Here is a 9,799-nt window from a genome sequence, read left to right as displayed (position 1 = left end):
GGCTGGCCCAAAACATTTTGTTACCTGAGACGAACCACACAGCGGTGCTGCCTCCCCAACCAAGGAAGAAAGGGGGGGGGAGTAGACATCTATATCAGACACAAGGGGTGGAATCAAATCAACCCTATCCAATGGTTGATGTGAGAATCAAAGGCCAGCAAGGCCTTTCCAACATTTCTCTGATGAAAACAGGACGTCCTAAGGAAAAGCAGGACATTCTGGGATCAAATCAGAAACTGGGACAGGTTCTGTAAATGCTGGACTGTTCTTGGAAAATAGGGACACTTGGAGGGTCCAGTTTAGGCCTCCAAAGAGCACACTGCAGATATCACTGTCGCCATAGCAGGAGGTGCCCCAAACCCCTGGCATAAAAAGGTAAAGGGACCCCTGACCATTAAGTCCAGTCGTGATTGACTCTGGGGTTGTGGCGCTCATCTCGCTTTATTGGCCAAGGGAGCCGGCGTTTGTCCACAGACAGCTTCCAGGTCATGTGGCCAGGATGACTAAGCCGCTTCTGGCGAACCAGAGCAGTGCACGGAAACACCATTTACCTTCCTGCTGGAGCGGTACCTATTTATCTACTTGCACTTTGACATGCTTTCAAACTGCTAGGTTGGCAGGAGCAGGGACTGAGCAATGGGAGCTCACCCCATTGCGGGGATTCGAACCACCGACCTTCTGATTGGCAAGTCCTAGGCTCTGTGGTTTAACCCACAGTGCCACCTGTGTCCCCTGGCATACCTGGTGGCAAATGAGTATATCAAGTCCCCAGTTCGAAGTCAATCCATGTGTCCAAAGGGAAGCACAGTCCCACAGGGATCCGGGAGCATCCAAGCTGAAGTCCATCAACAGGGGCAGTTGAGCAAACACAGCCCCTCAGCTCTGCTTCCCTTGTGTACTTGGCCTGCTGATTGCAGCATCTGGGCTTGATGAGGCAGGTGACCTTCATCTGTTTCAAGCCTACTCCAGCTGAGGAATCACACCCCTCCTCCCAGAGCTAGCAAGCCCCACCTGGCCAGCTAGGGAGCTGGGCTGTGGGACTTTGCTTGCCTCAGCCTCCTAAAACATCCCTTCCCCTGCTCCCTACACCTCAGATCCTGCCCTGTTCGTGGAGAGAGGGGTGCCTGTGGCTCTGGTGATGAGTCCTGCTGCCTTGGTTCCTGTGTGTTGACCCTTCGCCATCCTGTGAGTACCTCCTCCCCCATCCCCTGCTTGCCCCGTGTTTCCCTGTCCTGGCTACATCCTTCTTTCCTGTTGCCCTGCCAGTTCATGACAGCAGGCAATGCATTCCTCAGAAGCCAGATCAGCCGCCCTTGTGCATCTTGCCACCTAAGGTGGTCACCTCACCTTGGCTCATGGGTGGGCTGGCCCTGGCAACATTTTGGGTGGCATTCAACTAAGTTTCACTCAGAGTAGACCCCAGTGTACTCAACGGTAAAGGGTAAAAGGACCCCTGACCATTAGGTCCAGTCGCGAATGAGTCTGGGGTTGCGGCGCTCATCTCGCTTTATTAGCCAAGGGAGCCAGCGTACAGCTTCCGGGTCGTGTGGCCAGCATGACTAAGCCGCTTCTGGTGAACCAGAGCAGCACACGGAAACGCTGTTTACCTTCCCACTGGAGCGGTACCTATTTATCTACTTGCACTTGACGTGCTTTCGAACTGCTAGGTTGGCAGGAGCAGGGACCGAGCAACGGGAGTTCACCCTGTCGCGGGTATTTGAACTGCCGACCTTCTGATTGGCAAGTCGTAGGCTTTGTGGTTTAACCCACAGTGCCACCTGCGTCCCTACTCAACAGATCTAGTCATATCCATTAATTGCAATAGATCTACTCGTGAGTAGAACATACCTGGTTGCAGAGGATCGCTTGTTGTCAGGCCTGTTGCCTGTCCACAACCTACCTTTGCTGAAATGACTTTTCAAGAGCAAGAGGAAAAGGCATGCTTGCCCTCTGATTACTGTGTCCACCATTACCCTCTATTAAAAATAGTGAATGCACAGGAAGATGCCCTACATGGCAGGCAGGCCATCTAATTCAGTAATGTCTGCCCTGGCTGGCAGAAGCTCTATGAGGTTTTCAGACAAGGGACATTTCCTGTCCAAGCTGGAGGTGCCAGGGATCCTTCTCAATGCAAGGGGGATTCTCTACCCCTCGAGTGTGACCCTGTCCTTCTCAAGAGTGCAGTTCTGGCAAACAGCCCTGCCTCTTCTCCTGTTCTAGAGAGATAAATATAGTTTCTCTTTATTCTCCTGCTCTACTCCCACTCAGGGGGTTATATCACATCCTCCAGTGAGGTTTATGTGGACAATAATTTTCACAGCGAGGAAAATGGGAGAGCTTCGGTGCTTTGTGCGAGAAAGATCTTGCCCATCTCAACCTGAAATCAGTGCCAGCTTTTAGGCAACCTTTCCCCTCGCCAGAAAGTAAAAAAAACCAAAGTGATGGGCAGAGACTGAAAAAATATTCTTTGTTGTTTCTCCCCCCCCCCCCCGACCCCCAATTCTCCATCCGTTAATAAGGGTGAAAATGCACTTTAAAAATGGTATCAAGGGGAGAAAACATTTCAATGTAAATATAATGGTGGGATGTGAGAATGCAGCAGAGTTGGCTGATGACATGATGGCCCAGTGATGCTGTTTGTTAGTTTTGTGTCATGGGACATGGTCAGGATAATTTTCTGTGTAGGTTCAAACAACAGTGGGACCAGGCAAGATGAGGAGTGGGTGCCTATGTCACCTCCAGATTTGAAACACTTAGGTGTGGCTGCCTTCATCGTAAACAAATATCTGGAAGCCCTGGGTGCAGAGTTGTAGCTACAGGGGGGCTAGCAGATTTTTTTGCCCCAAGTGAAGCTTTCAGCCGTTCAGCCTGTGTGTGTACACAAATGGGCATGGGTGGTGCCAAACTTGGTCTTTGACCAGGATGAAATAAAGCCTAGTTTCACCCCTGCCTGGGTGAAGGAATGAGTTCTCACAGGTTGAAGCTGAATGGAGACAAGATGGAGTTGGTACAGGGTCTCTGAGCTGAGCCAGACAATGCTCACACTCCACGTTTGATTTCAAGCCCGGAGAAAACTGAAGAGCAATTGATCACTGCTATATCCCTCCGTCTTGCTGTGTCTTTTAATGCTTTGGCATCATCCAGATTCTTTGCTAGCAGCTCCAACTGGAATAACTTGTCATTTGCTGTAACCCTGAACATTGCTGCAATCTGAATTTTGATGCCGTGCATATCCATGCAGGCAGGCCGGCCTGTTCCGTCATACTCTTGTCTTGCAACGTAATTGTTGGTTCCTGCACAGCTTTATTCAAAAAGTAGATGCTCTTCCAGGGACAACTGCCCCAAGTTTTCATATCCTTGTTGTGTCCACTAATCTGTTAATGTAGGCTGGATGTTTTTAATGTATTGGGGATGGGGTTATAACTCACGTTGTGTTGCCCTGGCAAGCAAAAGTGACTAATAAATTAAATAAATAATGAACAAAATTAATTTAATATTTTTATTATGAATCTCAGTTGGCCTACTAGTAGAAGCAGGGAACCTTTGGCCTCTCAGTAGCCACACCAGTAGTTACTGGTAGCTCAGAGCTCTGGAATCGATCAACAAGTGCTGCTCAGCAGACCAGAAGCTCAGCCCTCCTGAACAAGCCCCTTACGCCTGAGTTCAAGCCACACATTGTGTTGGTATTTTAGTATTTTTTTGGTTAAAGAATAAAAAGAGAATTCCTTGGGTGCCTAGATCCACATTTGGGTCAAGTACTCTTTGGTCAGAGATCCCCAGTAGAAATTTAGAATCACAAAATTTGCAACAAAGTAAAACATGGAAATAATAGGCTTTAAAACATCCCCTTTTAAGTTTCCTCCAAAGTTTCCCAATTTTCTTAGCATAGAAAGAGGCCACACATTTGGTAAGTGGAAAATGGTTTACTTACAAACTCTTCAAAGGTCAGGTTCATGCGCTGTTCCATACAGCAGCAAGAAAAGACAGGCAGTACAGCTTAGTTTGAAAAAGTGGTAAATGTTTCTATGTTATTTGTACAGTGGTACCTCGGGTTACATACGCTTCAGGTTACAGACTCTGCTAACCCAGAAATATTACCTCGGGTTAAGAACTTTGCTTCAGGATGAGAGGAGGAATTGTGCTCTAGCAGCGCAGCGGCAACAGGAGGCCCCATTAGCTAAAGTGGTGCTTCAGGTTAAGAACAGTTTCAGATTAAGAACGGACCTCCGGAACAAATTAAGTACTTAACCCGAGGTACCACTGTATAGAAACACAAAGATGGCATGTGGTCTATGCTTGGAGCATTCAGCTTCAACATCCTCACTGGTCAGTTCACATAGTGGGGAAAGAAAAGGTGTTTGATATTCCTTCCTCCCAAGGTGAGGGGTTGTGACCTAGCTAAGCCTGGCAGGACAGCTTACTTTATGGTCTTAACCCCTTTGTGCATTATATAATTAGAGTCAAGCATGTTGGTTATATGGGCTGATTTATCCCACAGATTCTGTATGGATAATGCTTGGTTAAGCTAGAGCTGAAGGCTGGGTTGCAGTATTAAGGATGGACATGTCTATCAATTTCTGTTTCTTGTTTTTTCAGTCTCACGTTCAGTTCTCCACATGTCCACTTCAGTTTGCAATTTAGAAACAAAGCGGGGGAAGGCCTCATGAGATTTCATCTGTAGCTTAGTGTGAATTTCCTCTGATGCAGTACGATCACATTTTGCGCCGGGGTTACATTCAGGAAATGGAGTATATAAGCAAAAACGCATATAACCTTCCAAGCAAGGCAAAGAGCTCTCCACCTACTTACCGGACTCTGGGGTGCTCTTGCAGGGGGTCCGAGAGGCTCTCATGAGCTTCTGCACAACTGTCCAAGTTCTTACGAATGCGAGAGCCTCTTAGAGTCCTGTAAGCAAGGCGGTGAGCTCTTCACCTTGCAAGCCATTAATTTGTGGGATTCCCACCGGCCAGCTTTCAACCATGCAAGGTTGAAATTGTGCAAGTGAATCACATGTAAGCTGTGACTGTATTGTATGCACAAATGCATGTTTGCCTATTACACTTTCTCTCCCCACCCCAAAAAAAAGAAGACAGTGCTCCCTAACATTGCAATTTTTGGTACGCTCTTCACTATTAGATACATTTTCATGCACCCCAGCATATGCAGTTTTTGGATATAGTACTTGGCCAGAGAACTGCATTGCAAAAAAAAAAATTAAAAGTGCAAACTGAGCCACATTTCTCCCCATCTCTAGTTCCAACTAAAAGAAAAACTCATATTTTGAGTTCCATCTACCGCCCTCCACCCCCAACTGTGAGGATAGTCGCAGCATATCCATCATCCCCTTGCCAGCCTCTCCGGCTTCCAAATTGGATGTCAGCCTTCGGTTCTAAAAGTCCCCCATGATAAGTCCTGCCTGGCCTGTCACCATCTCTTAATTGGTATAATTAGCATGATGGATGGGAAGGTAATTGTCTGGTCAACAAGGAATCCCAGTCTGGGGATCCGTCTGGGTGCATTGGCAGAGTTGCCTTTTTCTGTGTTTGGAATATGAATTTTCCTTCTCCTAGTCGCTCCTTCCTTACCTCCGCTTGGCCCCTGGCCTGCAACAAATCTCAGGGAGTCGCGGTATGCTCTTGACCCATGCTGGGGCTAAGCTAAGGAGCTTGATGCGAAACTGCCCAATTTAGATGACTCTGCACCAGCAGGCTGGGGTTTGGTAATTGTTGCAGTGAGGGCACTCTGGAAGGCCAAGGTTAGTGAAGGCTCTCCTGAACCAACAATCTGTGTTAGTTGTTGTTCTATGATTGAACTGAGCCGCTCCCCCCTAAAAAAAAATCTAAAAGAGTTCTGTGTTATCCCCAAACCTGCAGACTCTGGATCAAATCTAAGGTTGTGTTTTGCATAGTGGGTTATACTAATTCTCTGTAAGTGCTGGTCCGCAGGCACTGTGATTATTAAAGTGATTTATTTGGGTGATGAAAGCATTTAATTTGTCTTGTGTGGTTTTTTTAAGCAAATGGCCCTTGGGAACAGTTTTGAGTGCTGTTATGCTGACATCTTGTGGCCTGAGTCTCTATTGCTAGAGACACTCGCAATATCATTGCTGGGCAGTGATATATGTGCATACGTAAACAAGCCAAGATGCGGAACCTTCACACCTTACCCGCATGCTAACCTAAGTTCCCTCAGGTCAAGTGCTTAGAATGAGGAAGCAGGGAATTTTGAAGTTGCAGTAAATGGAAATTGCACCACGCTGTGGGCAGGGACAGGGGAAGAGATCTGGAAATAGAAAATGAACTAGTGAAGAATCCCCCTGTGTGTTTTGGTTCCACTTCCCAAGTAGATCCCAGGTAATCTGGGAGTCCAAAACCTTGGGAAGAAATCTGATCGAGGAGAGCTTTGATAGCATCTGCATTTATGAGCTGATCCCACAAAGTGACCTTGCCTGGGGGCATCTAGTAACATTTCTCATACCCTCCAATGTTTCTCCAATGAAAATAGGGATGTCCTATTCTAATAATAATAATAATAATAATAATAATAAAATAAAATAAAAAATAATAATAATATGCCGCACATCTGACTGGGTTGCCCCAGCCATTTTGGGTTGTTTCCAACATATATGAGAACATAATAAAACATTAAACTTTTTTTTAAAAAAAAACCTTCCCTGTACAGGGCTGTCTTCAGGTGTCTTCTAAAGGCTGTATAGTTACCTATCCCCTTGGCTTGGGGGGTTAACATAACTCCATACCCACCAACATTTCTCCAATGAAAATAGGGACGTCCATAGACTTGCTAGCAAAACTTCATGAACAGATTCTCTACACCGGCTTTCCTCCACAGTTGACCATTGGCTATTCTGGCTGGAACTCGTGGAATCCAGTATCTTGAGGGTGCCACATTGGGAAAGACTAGTTCAAATATCAATCCCAAAGATGAGGAGGCTCTTTGTTCCCTCTAGCTGCTTTTGTGAGATACTCAGCATGGTGGGAAAATGCTTCCTGTTCTTGCCTGAGCATCTACAGGTGTCTCACCAGAGATCTGCATTGCTCTGAGGACTCAGCACGTCGGGTGAGGGGAAAGAAGTCTAATGGGGCAGATGGTGGTAAGCAGATGGTGCACGTAGAAATATTATCTTTCTGTCTGCACACAGCCAGAGTTAATATAAGGCTCTAGAGATCCATTCCACACATGCAGCCCTATATGAGCTCTGGAACATGTTGAGGAAAAGGATATTATGTCCAGAATGTCAGCTAGGAAAATGAGAGGGAGGGAGAGATTAAGCATCAGTCTTAAAGGGCTGGTATTCCTCTGAGATTGTGCAAATGACCAGGGTGTAGTATTTGATGCCCTGACCACTTTTGGCTTCATTCAGAGCAAAAAGCCATGTTCCTAGTCCCCATTTGTCTATATGCCTTGTAGCAAACCATTTCACAACAAAGCGATCTTGACGTAATCAGTGATGCCCATAAATATTCTTCAGGTGTGGAGCTTAACTGATGAACATGCATACGCCAATGAATGCTGGCAAAAACAAAAACAAAACCATCTTAAAGTGTTGGGTGCATGAGTTTATTGAGAAGTAAATCTGACAAAAGTCAGTGGGATCTAATTCAATGTTGGCATGCATAGATTTAAATGCCCAAACAGCAAAGGGCAGTAATTCTGGACCAAACAAAACTACAGAACAATGTAAAAGCCAGCAAAAACAATACAATATAATGTGACTTAATACAAAGTGTTTTGTGTTGCTGCTGGCAAAATATGGGCAATGATCCAAAGCATCTAGAGTAGATGGGTCATAGCTCTGTGGTAGGATATCTGCTATGGATGCAGAAGGTCCCAGGTTCAAGCTCTGGCATTTCTGGAATAGGGCTGGGAATGTACACTGTCTGAAATCTTGAGGAGCTGTTGCCCATCGGTGCATCCCATACTGAGCTAGAGGAACCATTGGTCTGACAATATAAGGCAGATTCCTATGTTCCCTGAGTGTTGTTCCAAAACAGTTCATTTACATCATGAACTGCCTCAGTCCTGTATACCTGAAGGAGCATCTCCACCCCCATCGTTCAGCCCGGACACTGAGATCCAGCGCCGAGGGCCTTCTGGTGGTTCCCTCATTGTGAGAAGTGAGGTTACAGGGAACCAGACAGAGGGCCTTCTCGGTAGTGGCACCCACCCTGTGGAATGCCCTCCCTTCAGATGTGAAGGAAATAAGCAGCTATCTTCTCTTTAAAAGACATCTGAAGGCAGCCCTGTTTAGGGAAGTTTTTAATATTTAATGCTGTATTGTTTTTAACACTTGATTTGGAGCCGCCCAGAGTGGCTGGGGAAACTCAGCCAGATGGGCAGGGTATAAATTTTTTATTATTATTATTATTATTATTATTATTATTATTATTATTATTATTGTTATTATTATTATTATTATTATTATTATTAAAATAACCCTGGGAGGCAGGCCAGGATTTCGTTTGTTATCACAGGGATGGAAGCAGAATTTGCATGGTTCTTCCCTTTTAGCAGTGGATTGACCTCATCCAACACTATCAAGCTTATTTGTGAACAAGAACGCAGTTTCCTATCGGATTATGCACTCCTCTGGGTTTATATGATGCCATTTTAGTACAAAAAAACCCCCACACGCAGAAGCATATATTTTGCATAAAAGTTGCCATTGCTTTCCTGCCCTACTTCTGGGATTCCCCAGGCCCAGGAACATCTAACCAGCCACAGCAGGATGCTGAACCTGAGGAGCTTGAGAAATCTGCTCTTTGAGAGTTTCCATGTCAACTGACATGCTCAGCACCCGCCAGACTAACGTGCGGTTTGGGATGTATTTGCCCTTTAGATTCTGCACGTCTCCGAGTCTTGCAGTGTGAAGTCATTGACTTGAAAAAATAAACAAATGCATGTTTTAAGAGTTAAACCAAAATTAGAAATGCATGCCTTTAAAGAAAATACGTTTTGAAATATGCATTTGATGAGAAAATGTATCCAAAATATGGTTTTCATATGCATTGTTAAATGTGCATTAATGCAGAAATGGGATGGAACAGACTTCATTCATAACACATGGGAAATTGATGAACTGATCTGTTCATCCCTGCAGCTTGACTAGATGGTCTGATGCAGCAGAGGCTCTTGCCTTCCTAGGGAGAGAGGCAGATGCATTGTAAGAACTCCAGCTGAATTTGGCAAAGAGAAGTCTCTCTGACATTTTTCTCATCCATAAAAAAAGTTTCATCCATACATTGTGCGTGCTCCAAATTATTAATTATTATTATCACTTCTTATCCACCTCCAGAATCATTCTGTTCAGGAGACAGAGGCTAGCCTCTGCATTTTTCATTTAAAAAGGGGGGGTTCAGTTTTGTGCAAAGGAGCCTATTTTGGCATTAAGGGGCATATTATTCATTCGTTCATTTTTATTAATAATGTGGTTTGAAAAATGGGTGTATTTGACAAAATAGCATACAAATGTGTACATTAAGTGGTATATAAATTAAAGTATCAATCAATCACTGACAAATTCTGGTGAGTGCTTAAAAAGAAACACAGCAAACTTTTTACTAAAGATGAAAGCAGAACTGCGCTGAGGATGAAGGAAGCCAATTGGAGGAAAAGAAGAAGTGAAATATGGTATACTGTATACACATTGTTTAATATTTGTTTAGTATAAGTGTTTGTATCTACAGTGGTACCTCAGGTTAAGAACTTAATTCGTTCCAGAGGTCCGTTCTTAACCTGAAACTGTTCTTAACCTGAAGCACCACTTTAGCTAATGGGGCCT

This window comes from Podarcis raffonei, chromosome 8 (genome assembly GCF_027172205.1).
Source record: "Podarcis raffonei isolate rPodRaf1 chromosome 8, rPodRaf1.pri, whole genome shotgun sequence".
Lineage (NCBI taxonomy): Eukaryota > Metazoa > Chordata > Lepidosauria > Squamata > Lacertidae > Podarcis > Podarcis raffonei.
This window is presented reverse-complemented; position numbering follows the sequence as displayed.